Source organism: Siniperca chuatsi, linkage group LG12 (assembly GCF_020085105.1).
Source record: "Siniperca chuatsi isolate FFG_IHB_CAS linkage group LG12, ASM2008510v1, whole genome shotgun sequence".
Classification (NCBI taxonomy): Eukaryota; Metazoa; Chordata; class Actinopteri; order Centrarchiformes; family Sinipercidae; genus Siniperca; species Siniperca chuatsi.
In genome coordinates, this window is record NC_058053.1 from 16661786 (window position 1) to 16679629 (window position 17844).

Below are 17844 nucleotides of genomic sequence, written 5' to 3' on the forward strand. Positions count from 1 at the left end.
GACAAACATACTGCATGTGGCTATATGGTTAAGAACAGAACTTGCTTACAAGAATTAGTTTGAGGGGGGGCGATTTTGTTTTTAACTCAAAGTGTAAAGGCAGGACCTTTTCATTCGAGTTAAAATTGGACAAGTCAGTCACAGAATACCATAGTTTTTTTTTATAATCCAACACTGATTCAATTGAATACTGCTACAGTGTTTTGTTTGTTCTGGTGTTTGCATTTTCAAATGTCATCACAGAAGCACAACTAATGAAGGCATTTCAGCACGCATGTTAATTAAAACTGTCCAAATGTATTAGATGAGAACTGAGATGATTATTCATTTATAAAATATTCGAGTTGAAGCCAAGCAATACATTTTGCAGGTGTGTGCACATTCCATTGATTACATGGCAGCACTTTTAGACAATGTGCAAATTCGGCTTTGATATCATTTAGAGTTAAAAGAAAAAAAACATAGTGTCTGAGGTTAGAATTAAGATACATTAATAATTTGTTGATAGCAATATCTAAGGATGAATGTGGATTTTTAGAAACAAGAGCAAACATGCTGGGAACATGAATCATCATTTACTGTAAACCAGTTTGGAGATACGCTTAACCCCAAGGTTTTTTCATCATATCTAATATACAATAAAAAGAGCCGTTTGCAGATTTAACCTGATCTAGTCTGTCCTACTACCCTGGTTAAAACAAACAAGCTGCTGGAAATAATTCTTTTAACAGCACTCCAAATAGGGCTTGTCATGTAAAAGCGTCCATCTGTCACTGAAATCAAATAAAGTGCTTTCTGAACATAAACATCTGAATGCAAAAATAATGGCGCAAAGAGAACTACACAACCAGCCGTCTCCTACACATGCAGGTTTTGAAAAGAATGATGTTGAAAACCAGCACACCGGGGACCCCATTTTCTCCTGAACAGTCACCTCCTGACAGATGTGCAAACAAGACCTGGAAACAGCAGCCATTTTCTCTTGAACTGCTCTGCTGAGTAAAACCCGCCTTTGAAGCTTCTGGTTGGGCTGCAGTCTTGAGGGGGGAGGGGAGTGAGAGAGAAAGAGTGGGGGAAGGGAATCAGAGAGGGGGATGGTGGAATGGGAGCAGGGTGATAAATAATGATCGCCACACAGGTGACCACAAGACAACAACCGTGCATTATTCTTTGCTTCTTTCAATGATTCACTTAGCGACAGCCAATGTAGGTCGGCAAACGGTAGGGGAATGGAAGCCTTCAGTCTCCAGGGGGAAACACTTCTCCCACACTTCCTATGGGTGGCAACACTTTTAATGTTTACCAGGGGTGGCCAACCGTGTCCCATGAGACAACATCGTCTGCAGGTTTTCATTTCAACCAAAGTCTCTACTCACTGATTAATACTCCTTTAAGTATAGGGGAAGAAGTCATACGTGAAATTACCAGCTGAGGTGATCACCGACCTAGTGGTTCTTTCAGCAGTCAACAGTGGAAGAGGTCATCAGGGTAACACATTAGTGAGGGTATTTAGTGCAACTACAGCCACTGATACTGCAAACATGCCCCAATCCTATGATCCTCACACAAATTACAATGGGCCATATCTTTGATATACGCCTTGATAGATTTGCAGCATTATGAATGTTTGGTGCGCATTTTTCTCTTTCAACAGACAATTGCACATTCTCAGGCGCCACCATCAAGTATATTTTCTCCCTGGGGAATGAATGGGGGATGGTGACAGACAGCGAGGATCACTGAAAGGATTCATCATGATGGCTTCTAATCGGGAGCGACAAGACCCAAGATCCACCCTCATGCTGAATCCATTAGCATCAAATAAAAATAACAACTCCCACTTGCCCATTGGTGTCATTTTATTCTCTGTAGAAACCAAAGGATATCAGCAGTCTAGCACTCTTCAAAGAAGAGAACTCATATTGAAGTGGACCATAAATTACATACACGAAAGGAACAAACATCCCTAACAATTGTCACAGAGTAGAAAGAGTAAAATTGTTATAATTTTATTTTATTTTTTTTTTACAGAATACCACAGAGAGAGGGACAAAAGTAACGAACACCACATGCGGCAGTGCATTCCTCTATCCAAAATAACTAAATCAAGAGTCAAGACTACAACTGAAAATTAAATACATGCAAATGAGACGATTTACATAAGTTCCCTCACTACAGAATTATCAACCGCTGTGCAGTATTGTAGCATCTTATAAGTCTAAAAACTAACGGATGCGGGGGCGGGCGGTATGGCTAAAATCTTCTATCACGGTATATGTAACTATATTACCTAATGGTATAGGCATGATACAGTAATTCTGTAAATTCAATTAAGAAATGGTTTAAAATAACCATACCATATCTCATCACATTTGATTATTTTCTTCTTTTATTTGAAACTTCCATACATACAAAAACAACTCCTCTTGCTCTGTTATTACAATTTGACTTTCCTCCTCCATGTTTTCTTGTCACTTTCTTCTTCTGCAGCAGTTGGAAAACCAGCTTAGATGTGCATTACTGCCACCAACTGTCAATGTGATAAGCAGCCCTGCTGACCAAAAGATGTTTCCTTGCGAGGAAGCTGGATTCGCGAGATCACGCGAGAATCCAGGCCTGATTTGCTACATAGCCAGCCCCAAATATATAGCAAAGACACTAAGGGATAGCGCCCGCGATGGAAACGGTATTGCCAAATTTCTACCGGTGGACATATTTTTCTACCGTCGCATGGTATATACCGTCATATCACCCAAACCTAGATGCATTATTCCAACTGGTCTTCCTGGATAGTATTTCATCCTGTACCTGTAGCAACATGCCCACACCAACGCAGATCCTTGCAATTTTTAAATTCACTGATATTTTTTGTCTGAACACCCAGTAACCAGGTTACAGTTACCTAAACTTAAAAAGTCAGTGAATCTGAAAAGTCAGTTTGGTTCTAAGATTTGGGTGTGTTATGCTAGTAACGACTAATGTAGCCTCAAGCCCAAAGACTGTATATAGCGATGGAAGACATGACAGCTTCCTAAAGGTTTAGTCAAAACATCTTGATCGCCACCTGGTAGCTGGCTGCAGTATAGGTCATAAACCCCGCCCCCTCCATGTTAGCAGATGGGACATGGGCCAAACTAAAAACTCAAAGTACACATCAAATACATTTTCCCCGAAGACAGTTTCTGTCATTTTAGCTAGCTGATGTATGTGCACGTGTTCATTTTTCTGCTAAGTTTGGTTCTAAATTCTAATTAGACGCTATAAAAAGGGGATTTCATGTCATCATTGACAGCTGAGCCCTGCTCGCGACTGAGTCGGGCGGGTGTATGGGCAGGACCTGCTCATGCATATGTAAAAATAAATGAATAAAACCTGTAAACTATTCGTTAATCACAGATTTGGCAGATCAGAACACACTCATACGAGTAGTTTTTGGAATGGTCACATCGGCTATTTTGGCAGATGCAACATTTTGTCATGTAAGTATGAAAACTTGTTGCATATATCATTTATCATATCATTAAGTCTTAAATATGCCAGCCTTGGTTAACACAGGGCAGGAAAAAAATATGATTATTGTCCAGCGACATGTTAAGACAGCTTTTACAGTAACCATGTTATTGCAAGGCATGTCAACACTTAGATTTTCTGCTTTAATCTGGTTTCTCAAAATATCCTGGTTTGATATGTGCGTGTACACACACACAAGGAACCAGTCGCTGTAGGGCATGCATGTGTATATGGCTGTGTGGGGGTGGGTGGCAAGTAAATACGTTGTGTGGAGGAGATTGTGGGACACAGAAAAAAAACTCTTCTGATGCTCAGTGCAGCACACATACACACAATAACATTTTAATCGTTTCTAATGCTCTTTAAAAGAATAAAGCAGAAAAAACAGCTTCATAGACATTCTACGTGTCATTTGTTACTTCAAACAATAAATAACAATCCTTCATTCAATACTCTGCATGTATAGATAAAAATTTGCACAAGATAGTTTATTGCTTCATTTGAATCCATCAAGGGCACTGAATAAACAACTGAATTCTGTTATATAAAAAAAGAATATGTTCACTGTACAACAATGACACGTTTGTAAAATGAGGTGGCTTCAAATCTAGGCCAGTGCATATTTTGTACCTCTATGTTGCATGATATGATAAAGAGCCACAACGTTCCTGTGTACTGCATATGAAATCGCGAGTAAATGATCTGTACATTTTATCAAAACCAACAAACTGAAAAATGGAGAGAACATTCGGTCTTCTGGCTATGTTGACATATTGTAGATGCAACCATTGTCTCCGCCACTGACAGGAACTGAAACTACTTAACAAACGTACAGTATGTCTTAACAAGCTCTTACGTAAGCAGTTTCAGAAAGAGAAAAAACAAAACAAGGATTTTATCATTTTAATTTGTAGAGGAAATGTATATTTCTACATTCATTCAATAGTAAGAAAGACGTAAGTGTCCTTGAAACTGTAATAGTCAACATACAGGCCTCAGCCAGGCAATTCTTTTTACAGCAAGATGAGGATTCCACAAATAAGCTGTAAACACAGAGACACACCAGTGTGGGCAATACAAGTGTTGCTATGGTGACCAGTAGATCTTTCTTCTGTCAACAGCTGCTCATGCCACCCTAAATACCCCCCACTCTCCTTGAGCTTTCCTTCTATCTGACATCAGGGTCAAACAAACAAGGCAGACAAGTGAGCTGAAATACTGATCTTCATTCTAAGCCATCCCTTGACTGTTTCTTTACCTAGCATTTACACAGTACAACACTAATACTACACATCACAGATTTCCCTTTGTAGTGTGTGTGTGTGTGTGTGTGTGTGTGTGTGTGTCATCTACAGAGTCTATCCTGCTAAGCAATTGACTGCAAACATGGAATAAAAGTTTGGAATAGTTTCCAATTTCTTCTTGTAACTAGAAAGAACTCTGGTAAGACTGGAGTTATCTGAATTTGTTAATTAAGCAACTGAAAAATGTAGAGAAATGTATAATTAGGTACATTTCAAGTACATTTGAGTGGGTCCCCAATAAAATGTGTTTTTTGACTAATTGTAGTGTTGTTGATGTTATATGGTTATAATGATGGTTATTCGTGTATGTTGAAAATGTATCTGAAAATTAAACAAATGTAAATACACTGCAGACACACAGCAGCTGACAGAAAGAGGAGGTCATATTATACAGAGAAATATTAGCTTTTTTTAGGTTGAATAAATGTTAAAAGGGGAAGCTAAAGGGCAACAGGAATGCTGAGCTTTCAAGTTTCATCAGCAGTCATAACACCATCAAGCACATGTTTAATTAGTAAAGTAGTTTAAAAACACGCACACAAAGGGCAACCATTTACTGTATACTGCGTTAGAAACTGAGTACAATTAGCTGATAATTAGCCTGATCAGCCACCGTCAGTGATCAATACAAACACACATTATTACACTGTATACCATTAATCAAACCAATAACTAACCGCAGTCAACGTCAGACAACCTTATCATCCTTTAGCAGTTAGCTAGTGAAGTGGTGACAAAACATTAAAAAATGATAGGCTACCTATAGTATTAGCAGTTTGAATTAAACTGAAGCTCCCTGGGAAAATATTTCGCCAAACCCCCTTTAAGAAATATGACATATTAACAATTGCTTATGTGTCTGCAAAAACACATAACTCGAGAAACACAAGATGAAAGGCGTCATATGTCGACAGTCTTCTTGTCAATTTGGCATCAATATAATCCATAAAGAAACTGTATTTCTGTACTGACATACTTTCCGTACTTCACATTTTGGATTTTGTCACCTCAACTCGCTATAAGTTTCCGTTGTTTAGCTGCACTATTTTAGTGGGAAAAGACTGTGGGACCGAATTAAACACCGACTCATTACACTGTTAATTCATCATCTATCATGCGCGTGTGTGTGTGTGTGTGTGTGAGGTGGTATTTGAGGAGGTTTTTTTTTGGTCATTACCAAAGTAACTACCCGGTTTGCTGCTTCCCATTTGGTGCTGGAGAGATACAGTATATGCGCAGATGGTAAGAAACAGGTTTTTTGACAGTGAGGTTTCCTTTGTTTATTTTTATGATTTCAACACAAATTTGTTGTTCACAGAGTAGCATTATCAGGGAAAATATATGGTGTGTCTCCTAACATGTCAACATTGAGTTTACTGCGTCCTTTCGATTTTTAACATGTCCGAGAGAAAGGCCGCATACGTAGCAACATCACTGCCCGCTGCTATCTCATAAAAGACACTGGACCAAAAATATAGTCTTCTTGGGAGGCAATAAATACACCATTAATATCCTGTATATAAAATTGACCGTGTAATATTTCACAGGGCCCTGGGTAAAGAAAGACTACATAGATATAAATGATTTCAAGAAATTATTAATCAACACTTTAAGTATTTCTAAGCAACTAGCAGTGTAAGTGTAGAGTGTATTGTACCTGGATTGGATGCATGTATTACATTTGCCCAAAAATTATGCATGTCTTTAGGTACACGTACTGTACATGTTCACTACTGGTAGGGCCAGACTGTGGTATGACGTTGCCTAGTTTCAAACTACAAAGAGTAGGAAATTACAAACTATGCAGCAGCCAACATGAAACTTTCACTGGTATTCTACAGATGGTCGTTTCGTTTCCGTAGCAGTGTGCTTGAAGCCGCAATTCACAACATACTCCTATCACTGGCTGCCTAGCCAAAGCTATACGCAGATAACCACATTAAGAACATAACTGCAAGTGTGGGACTGACATTTAATATCAATTTAATGACATGCAATGATGCTTGAATGTGTGGAAAGAGTCTCACCATAGTGTACAACACATTACAAATTAAAGATAATATAACCAGTGCTAACCCAGTGAATAAAATACCTGATAAATCAAGGTACTTAATCATATTAATGCAAAAATCCTTTAAATTCTAAGATATATACTATAAGAAGAAATGTTGCAACAATTACTATAGCATTGTATCAATATACATTTTTAGAGATACACCGATATGTCAGCCGATATTCGCCTTGTTGACTATCGGCAATTAGGATGACATTCACTGATGGCAGTGGCCGATGTTTATCTGTGGTGTCACATCAATTTTGCGCTTGCTAAATTTTGTGTTGGTTATTTGTATTTGTTGTATAGCAGGCTAAAAAAGGTTTTTGAAGCAGTTTATTTTTTAATATTAAGGTTGTTTTGTAAATTTGTATGATTTAATTTATGCTCATTCAAAGATGCAATGAAGGGCTGAATGACTATAAAACAGTTCAGTTATTTTCTTATAATGAAATTGCTAAGTGGGAGGAGCTGAATGAGCTGATGAGCAACAACTGCATTATAAAATATCTGGTTCTTTGATTAAAAAGTCTCCAAATGTGTATTTCGGGAACATTATCCCATCAACAGAGCTTAAAATTCTGTTGAATTTTGTCACAATGAGGTTGTGAAGACATGATAACTCAAAATATTGAATTATCACCCTGTGCAGAAGTCTTTGTCAAACCATGATGGCCATGGCAAAGTCTAAAGCCCCTTTCACACTGGACAAAAAAACCCCACTAATATCTGGCTTTTGTCTTCAGTGGGAAAGGGTACAATCCCGGGTCAAATGACTCTGCAGTAGTGACGGGCATTTATCAGCTGCAGCTCCGATCGGCAGTGATGGAAACATGACACCCGGTTGGACGCGCTAATTACTGCCCCTTTTCCAGTGTGACTCTTTCATCTGTTTCTATCTGCGGATGTCTGTAAACATATGGTCTCATCCCTATGTTTATGTAGTATTAGCATGCTAGGCTAACAGTCCATCAGCTGTGTGACTTTATATATGTACTGTGACGTCTTTCAGAGCACACAAACACCGTAAACACACCTGTCATCTGCCCAGCACGGTGCTGTTAAACCAGAAACACTACACCTTATTTTTATACAATCTATGGGCTACGTACAACAACCACCGTAACATTGTCACTGGCCTCCATGCTGCTTTCTACTGTTTACTAACCCTGTTTTCCAGGGTGTTCGTGACGTCGAACGTGACACATCAGAAGAAAAAAAACAGAAAGGCAAACTCGTCTACTGGCAATGGGAAAGGAGTCAATCGCCTATTTTTAGCGGGTTTACCTGCATTTGAAAGACATGCATATTTGCGCTATTTTTGGTGAAAAAAAATGGTATGAGATGTTGATGACATCCACGCCCTTCATCACTATACACAAAATTCAATAGTAAAAGCTGTATCCATGGGTTTTGTAGCTCTGATACTAATTCATGTTACAGTAACATTTTTCAGATGCTGTTCTCTTTGTTTTTGTGAATACATACTTTTCGTCACATTTATTTCGCTGCTACACAATACACAAAGTAGCTGCAAGATAAGCTTACATGGCAGAATCAGGAGCGGGTGAAAAGATAGATTCCCTTTAGTAAAGAAGTTTGTCACTCTGGCATGCATGTGCTTGCACAACTTCCTTAACAGTCATCCACCAGCAGTAATAGTGCTCTAAACACCTTCCTTCTGAAAAACTAGTTACAAAGCCTACTTCAGAGGCACACTAGAATGATGGCAACATAGACCATAATCTTTTTCTACATTACTTGTTGTCAGTATTAAGAAATGAAATCAGCTGTTTTGTCTTTACAGACTGACCTTGGAAAAAAATATTTGTCTATTGGCCGAGCATAACCTCACAGAGACAGGCGCAAGCTAAAAAATGTTCCATTAACAATAAATGTCAAGCCTTTAAAGAAGGAAACTGAATCATTAGCTATGATGGTTTCAGACACAATAAAAATAGAAACTGATTAGCTGCTAGACATTGAAATAGTTGAACATTCAAAACACCCTTAAAGGCATGTGGCTTCCTCCCACTTGTTTTAATTTAAATACACACAAGGACAGAGTCGAGGCAGTCACAAGTTCACAACGATAAACAGAGCCGCCCTAAATCCAAAATAAATCCAGATAAATAACTATAGCCTTGAACTAGCCAGTACTTGTATGGGCGTTATTTCAGAGTAACCACTAGTCTGCCAGTTGGCTGGTAGCCCATGCACACTGTATGTCTCTTTTGGAGGGAGAGAATGGTGCACCTCCCCCCATGGCCAATCATAAATAAATATTGCTACAGAAATAGTTGGACAGCCCGATACAGAGCTTTACAGCACCACAAGGCTGACATGGGATTTCTCAGTGTCTTCCTTGCCCTACTTATGAGCATTTCTGTTTTGAACACACAGTCTAACACAATGTAGGCCTACCTTGGATTTGCTGTTGTCTCTTCTGTGCCTCAGTTCATAGTAGTACATTTGAATGACTTATCAAAAATCTATTTAGAGCAAAATGAGGACTGACTACTACAAGCCATAAGATGAATGATTTTTCACATATTGTAGGCCATCCACTTTTTTCAGACCTGAGGCTGCATACAGCAGTGAAACCAAAGACAATAGGTCTATCTCAAATCCTGTCACTGAACAAAAGGCAGACAGAAAACAGTATTCATTCATGCCCTCTGAGGACTCAGTACAACGTAACTGTGTCCATCTACTGAAACACTGAATCAAAAGAAAGACAATAAAAACCCCTAAGAATAAAATGTTACCCAGCAATGACTCAAAGTCTATGAAGCACTGAGAAAACGTACAGCTACTCACTCTGTAAAAAATCAGACCATCTTCCAGAGACATCAGTGAGAGGTAGTAATGACTTCATATTTAGGGATCAATAAATGGAAAACGTTAAGTGGTCTGAAACATGCAATTAAGACATAATAAAACTGCTATTGTTCTTTAAATACGTTGCACTAAATCTGTTTTTGTAACCACTGCAATTAGGCTTGACTGCAAGTCCTTGACTGTGCTGACAAAACTGGTAAACACAATGGTAGGGCAAGGCAATATGGTTGAAATCAATATCACAATGTTAACAAAAAAAAGTTTGCGACTGAAATATAGGGAAAATAAGCAAAAATCACATAAAATCATCAAACTCGTGTTCAATGTAACGCAAAAGGAAAGTCCCTTTTTATTCAAAACTCAAACTACTGTTTGAACGTGGGAAAAATATGTAATACCCAATCTGCAATGATCTGTTAAAGTTCTAAAATTGTGTGACAAAATAATCTTGACTCAAGAGTCCACTTCCTAAATTTTTGAAAGATTTAACCGATTGCTAAAATGCTAAATATATGGTGTGAAAGTGAAACAGGCAATTCCTTGTACTCCAGGGGGCTCTGATCTATAGCATGCTCTGTGGCCTCAGTAAACTAGGCTGTCTCTTAACGCAAAATTGAGCGAGCTGTGCTGAACAAATAATCATGACACCAAACCATCTGAGAAGAAATGTGTGGAAGCATTTTGGATTCCACACCACAGATGAAAAAATAGTGGATAAAAGGTAAGGCTGTTTGCGGACTTTGTAAAATGGAACTGCCTTACATTAACATTACCAATACAACAAATCTGTAGTCATCTGTTAAGTTAGGACGTCAACAATGGTACAGAAAAGAACGTCAATTTGACAACGAAATGTAAGATGATGCTACGCGGGTCGAGTTCACATTAATTAGAACCATTTACGTGTTGATTATTAATAGTTCTACCTTAATATTTGGGAAAAAAACCACATCCCTATTACATAATCATATCGTCAAGATACAGATCAAGAGAAAGACAATCATCTTGAATTATTGCCCAGCCCATACACGGGCCATTCCAAAGGACACAACAGTTGTGGTATCTCTGTGATAATGACATTAGTGAAGAGTAGTAGGTGTCATCCAGCTTATGACCAATAGCTTACTAATCAAAAACCCCAAAAAGGTGGCAGCAGCAGCCAAAATGTCAAATCAAGTCCAGTCTTTTCACCAAAGACGTTCTCTCCAATGCAGCTTCTTTAAAATACCCTGATCTGCTTTCAGTAGCTACACAACATTGACTGATAGTGTGAACAAACAACATACAACAGCCACTACGTCAACGAGAAAATGGGGGCATCACTTTGGCATGAATTATTTGGGTCATTGAAGTAGAATCAGGTTAAGACAGCATTCAAAGAGCTGTGTGTTTTAGCTGTTATTTTCATCCTAATCCTTCTCATGTCTTGCTTTAATAGAGATAATGATCACTTTGCTCAATCTCTATGCTCAAAGGCTAGGTGAGACATTAACTGTGTCTGTACATGCTGTTTCCCATTTTCCCATGAACTACAGAGAACAGCCAGGACTACTAACTGGAAAATAAGAATTTATAGGTCACACAACATTTCTTAATCTCTTTATAAAAGTCAAGTGTTTTATGAAGTGTTCTGTGGAGATGTGAAATCACCATGTCCTCAAGCTTCATATTTAGCAGGGTTTCTTCTGATATATTGATGCCTCTGTGCTTTAAGACAGCTACAGCTGACACAGAGTCAGGAAACAGCTTAACATTGTAGTTATACAGTAACATGAACTGTCCCTTGAAAACTGGTGGTAATGTCTAGTACAGCTGAATATCTTCCCCCCACTCATGCGCTTCTGCATGGCAAGTCTGCATGGCAATATAAATATGTATCAATCATATTTCAGCTTGAACAAAATGACTGAAACTGCACTGGTGCAACTTGATGTGGTTATGGTTTTCTATTGTGCTATTAAGGACAAAGTAGCATTTCGTAATAATTCACCATGATGGAACAACCTTCAACTTATTGTATTTTGTTAAGTAGTCCACAGCTCAGCTACCAAGGTTTAATGTGAGTGTGAAAAAAACACAGTATCAGAAAAGTAGGTTGTTTGGATAACCAACACCGAAAGACAGAAAATTAAGACACAAGCAGGAATTTCAACACACGTGTGGAGTCAAGGGGCGACTAAGCTATGTGCCGGCAACCTCATAATCAACGCTGTAATCACTAATTTCTGAAAGTCATTATCCCCTTGCATATAACCCACACACAAATACAGAAGCAGCCTGAATGCAGTGCAGCCTAAACCATGCCACTCGACTTTTACTGGCTTACCTTTTTTTGTGAGAGTGAACTCGTGGGGTCCGCCGCCACCTCTTCCTCAAGGAGAGCCTCCAACTTCAGTAAGCTAGCAACGACTTTCCACCCATATTGCTTATCGTCATAATTCAAGTTCCGACCGCTGCTGTATGACTCACTGTCGGCTAATTTGGTGTGCTAACAAAGCGTATTCGCTCAGGCACACTCACAACTGGCGGTAAAGTTGGAATAACCCGAGTTTCTGTGGCTGTAGGCTGCAGGCTACTTACTCTCTGTGGAGTTTCACCGTTCACTGAGAACAGAAACGTAAAGCGAGAGCAGCAGGCGCTGATCGGCAGCGGGAGAGAGACGTAGACAGAGAATAGGAGAGACAGACGGGTGGTGGGGGGTGAAGGCTAACTGACCTTAAACCTGAATAAGGAAAACACGACCAAGCATATAGGTTAATTAATTGATTCACTAATAGTTTATATATTGATATCTCACTGCCCTAATTGACTCGATTACGTACTAAAATGTCGGTTTGTAAACATCTACTAGCTAGCTATCTCTAAAGGGGGAGTGCGTTTTATATTAAGAGATAAACGTATGGTGTTTTAACGGTTGTTTGCCGTTAAGACATAGCTAACTTACTGTATGTTTTGCTTAAATATGTACCTAAAATGGAGCTGAGCGTGGCTCAAATTTGACCCAAAATACACAGTTGGTCGCACAATTTAGACCTTTTAAAAATAGCACACTCTCGAAAACCCGCGTTAAAGTGTATAATTAGTTTGATATTTTGTTTTAGTAGAGGCGGTCTCACAGGTTACAGTCTAGCATGTTGCCTATCTGGCCTAGTCTGAGCCACTCCCCCTCCCCCACACTCCACTATTTTTCGCCTGCCCGGTCACACAGCGGTTGATTAATCCTCCTTTCGCCTTGCTCAGTCATTCAGATTTGGAAAGTAAATAACAAGTTGACATCATTACGGCTCTACACTGGTGTGACACATTCCTCTGGTTACCGTACACACGGCAATATTTGCGCACGACATATTCCATGCTAAAGCCACAACTGATCCAGCTTCAATTGCAGTGTGTTGTACTGTATGCTTTTAGCTGCGTAGCCTACAAGTATAAGAATGTGAGCCTATAATGTATCCAAGAAAAAATATTAATTTACAGAGTTTGGTAGAGAAATTATAGTATCGTAGCCGGTCTGATTGTAAATAGGGCCATACCTTCCAATTAGGACACTGAGGTCATGTCAGCTGTAGGCCTACTTTTTCTGGAATTTTAGGGGTTTTGTCAACCAGGGAGAGAGTTAATATTATTTAGTAAAAATGTGCATGTGGTGTGTATTTTACAGGCTGATTCAGGTATTTTTAGACTTATAGAATAATAAGTTTTTACATATGTATTTTTTTCTTGGCAGCATGGAGAAGTCTTTGAAGCAGCGTTTAGAGCTTCTTGTTGCCAAATAACATTTATAGAAAATCTAATTGAACACTAAATTGATTTTGATAAAATATGAAAAATTGATTTTAGAGATTTTCTTTTGTTGTCTGTTCTAAAATTTCCAAGCGGGGTGGCAGTTGTGATGGGGGACTTGGATTCATGACTTGGCTAAAGCCCTGATTATAAACTTAAAAGTCACAACGTATAATTTTGAAAATGAAAAACTGCAACATTAGACTGTATAGCAAAGGAGATAAGAATTTGAAAATGCGATGAGGTATTTGAGTCAATAATGAATAGCACTGCAAGGCAAGTCCCTGTTGGAATATTACAACATTTTTACTTTTCATTTGAGGAAGTATGAAGTTAACAGCTGAAATTCTCTTGATCTCCCTTTTACTTACATCTTGGGCAATAGTCATCCCCTTATAGTCATATTGTCTAAGTATACAGTATGTGTCCTAGACAATCTAATGTTAACTGGTTTGGGAGAGGGATACTTTGGTCTTTGAAATTCCACCACCGTCTCTTTTGTATTGTTTGTATTGAACCGTAGGCAGTTCTGGCACCACCACTACTCCGCAAAATATAAGATGGCATCCATGGAGGCAACATCAGCTATGCCTAAGATCAAGGCCAAGACTGACACTGCTTAGTGTTCACAGAAGAGGATAATGCCACTTTTATTTCTTTATTTAACCCATGAAAAAAACTAAAATCAACCCTGTCTTTAGCACTCAGCCCCAAGCCCTTTCATTCTTACTGAAGAGCTACATTTTTAGTTAAGTTTTTTTTTTTTTTTTTTTAAAGGCTATGTGTATTTTCCTAAAACAGCTGGGCACTGTAGTTTTTAACAAACACTTCTCAAACAGGAGTATTTTGGTGTATTTATTGGGGATGCGGATTGATGTAAATTTGGTGCTCTATTGAGTACTTATGGCACTAAGATGGTGTATGGGATTGACTCAAAATAAACTACAGTGCCCATGTTCATCGTAATGAAGGAACATGTCACCCTGTGCAACGATGTAGCTCACTGATGTATTTTTATTCGTTTTTGGATAATAATGAGGGTCTGTGGCACAGAGGAATAAACAATGTCAGGCTTTGGCTACACAGGCAGTACTAATGACACAATCATTGTTGGTTTTGGTGTCTTCATGGGATTCAATGACAATGAGACAAATATTGAATATCACCAACCCTCTTAAATTCCTGCATGTAATATTAACCTATTCTTTAAATTGTTAGACATTAGTGCCCCTCATGGCTTTGCCCATTGTAGGGAATTGTTGTCATATTTTTATTTGGACCATAATCATCACAGGAGGCGGTTACATTTAGGAATGCAAGCCACTGAAGGTATTACATTCTGAATGAGATACAATGAAAATAAACACACACAGTTCACAGAGGACATGCAGATGTCAGTCAGTCTCTGATGTGCAGATGTTGTAGGACCATATGCTACATAGGAGAGTCCTGTTAGAGCTGTTCTCTAGAGCAATGCATATTTGGTGAGAGCAGATTAATGAATATATGAGCTCAGCTCTCCAGCCTGCCAAAAAACAGTTTCAGAGCTCTTTCTTGCCGGTAATTTGTTACATAAATTTCAGTGAGGAAGTGATGCATCTCGTTTCCAGAAAATTACAAAATTGCTCCTTTCATACATCCGGCCGTACATTTAAATATGACCCATATGCATTTTAAAACATGCTGTATGTTCCTCAATCAATCCTTTGCCTGTCATCCTACTGTAAGGTTCTTCCCTTGAACTTCTGCGTTTGATGGTGATAATTTCAAATGTTGTACATATCAACATATTTTGTGTATTGCATGCTGAAGTTCCTTGAGATTGTGTATTTAACACACTTTTTAAGTAGTTAGATTATTTCATTCTGAAAAGCCCTGCAAAGGTTTCCTTAAGATATGTCACAGTTTTGCTGTGATGCGGTACAGTGTGGGAGTTGTAGTTTCACAGTGGTTGAACAGCAAGATACTGGTGCACATAAGTCTCATACTGGATAGGATGTCGAATAATAATTTAGTTCACAAGTCAATTGGAAGCATAAGCTTTAAATTCAACATTCCTACTTTGATGTGGTAGCACACATTATCTGGTGTTTATCTTAAAGTATAATGATGTTTACAATTTACCCTTGTTAAATAAATTTGCAGTGTTTGCAAGTAATTCATTAAGTGATTATTGTTAATTTACAAGGTAGTGACACAAGATGAGTAATCAACAGCTGAATACCAATTATCAGTGTGTCTGCTTTAAAGGATGTTACCACTTGTAAAAGTGTTATTGTCTATCAAACATGGTGAAACTATCAGCAAAAAGGATTACACCCTCACCAACCAGAAATTTGCTTAACAACAATACAAACTTTGGCCTACAAAGTTACCATCTAGGTGAATTACCTCTGACAATTTCAACCAAAAAAACCCCAAAACATTTTGAGCTCCCCTAAAACAGCATTTACTTAAGGGGGATTTTATTTGATAGTATGGCGTTTCTGTTCATTTGTCCATTCTCTGTAAGTGGGATTTGATGTTTAGTTACACTTTGATTAGAAATGAAACAACATTTTAAGGATGTACATAAAAAGCCTTCCAGTAGGCTATTTAGTTCCAGTACTAAAATTTCTCAATCTCTCATTGTTTTAGTCAGGAGTCAAAGCTTGTGTCAATATGCAGTTTGAGAAATGAAGATTGAGCAGTAAAGTGAAAGCTTTGTTTTATAGCTCAGCTTTATCCTCACACACATGCTCTGATAAACAGACTGTATTATAGTGCTGCTGATCCTCATCCCAAACCTGTCACATTCTGCTGCAAACTGCCTGAGGTTACAGTCTGATGAAGCCAGAAGGACAACATCCTCTGCAAATAGTAGAGATGCACTGAAATTCTGTGGGTTTGCTGTGCAGCTTTGTAGCTGGTCCCCCCTGAAGGAATACTGCCCCTCCATATTTATTTCAATTTATTTAAATAACTAAATATTCCTGCTTGAGATATATAGCCCTCTCTAACCCTTGAACTGTCACTACCTCTCCTCACACAAACAGCAGTACTGATGTCATGCTTATATTAACTGTATCCACACATTTGAGCCAGTGCTAATAAAAACAGAGGCCGGGCCTAAAATTGGTTCACTTACTTTTCTTTCTGTTACATCAGCCTTGTGTCATTTTAAAACCACTGGAGCTGCATTTGTCAAGCCTTAGCACTGCACAACATGAGCCTTGCTTGGTTGCTCTCTACTGCATGAATGCTCAAAAACTCAAGTCAGTCGCTTCCACACTGTCTTCTGCACTTCTATTACATGCTGTATGGTAGCAGCGTTTCCTGCCATAGAGCCGGGGCTGACCTCCTAACAAAGAACAGGTTCAATGTGCCTCCCCTCCCCCAACCCGGGAAGCTGATGAGGGTCACGTGACCTTTCTAGACAGCACTGAGGAGCAATGGTAATATGTACGAGTGGGGGAAGGGTGCTGCGAGTCACACGACTCTTGTTGTGTCGTTATTAGACTGGGGAAGCGCGTGGAAAGCTCAGTCTGTAGCAGAGGGAATATCCAGTTGGGTATCTAGTCCTTATTGTGCTCTGGTGTCCAATGACATATTGGATTTAGTTCCCTAAGCCCTGCTGCTTTATTTACACTATAAAGAGAATAGGAGCATGGGGGCCAGGCCGTCACAGCCAGTCTGGAGGAAAAGGCTTCACTAATTGTGTGTTTGTGTGTGCACGCGTGCACATATGAGCTTGTGGCATTAGAGAGAAAAAGCAAGCCTTGTAGACTCACTGTACAAAACCACCCCCACTATCTTCCTCCCCTCCCCCTCTGCAACTACACTGGCTAGAGATGCAGAAGGCTTTCAGTGGTACGCTGTTATGTCATAGCCTACAGACCTATTTTCCAGACAAAGCAAAGCAGAATAAATGAAAAACACATCTCTATTTTCAGGTGCAAATGCTTTAGTTTCACATAAGCAAAGAACAGTAGATGTAGCAGTTGACAAAGTAGACCTCCAATGAACTGTACAGTATGGGAGCTGCTACAAACATGCTGCTTATATTATATCACACATGTTCACAGAGTCGTGATCATTATCTCAAGAGCATCTGATTGTTTAAAAAAAAGGTGTCACTTTAGGAAGCCACATTCCTCCTCCCCCGCCATAATCAAATTCCTTTGACAGAACAGGGGGGAGGGAGAGAAGGCGGGAAAAGCAGACAGATGTCAGAGATTCAAGGGTCGAGGACAGAGGTCAAGGGTTGGTGACCTGGCCATCCAACAGTCTCGCCTTCCCTTTCCTCCCCCTCCAGCACAATGGCCGTCATTGACTTTACAATGCTTTTTTCTTACAGTGACATTTAAATCTTTT

At 39.0% G+C, this 17844-nt stretch overlaps 1 protein-coding gene across 4 annotated transcripts in view; it reads right to left on the bottom strand.

The window, feature by feature from the left end:
- The window catches only part of tbl1x (transducin beta like 1 X-linked), a 30485-nt gene extending 13736 nt beyond the window's left edge, over window positions 1–16749 (bottom strand). Inside the window, exon 1 of one of the 4 annotated variants that reach the window (XM_044217517.1) lies at window positions 16619–16749. The gene's annotated coding sequence lies outside the window, so the exon portion shown is untranslated. Of the gene's footprint in view, window positions 1–12034; window positions 12957–16618 lie in introns of those variants that run through there. The other 3 variants (XM_044217519.1, XM_044217516.1, XM_044217518.1) reach the window with 3 other exon arrangements.
- Window positions 16750–17844: the final 1095 nt, after the last annotated feature.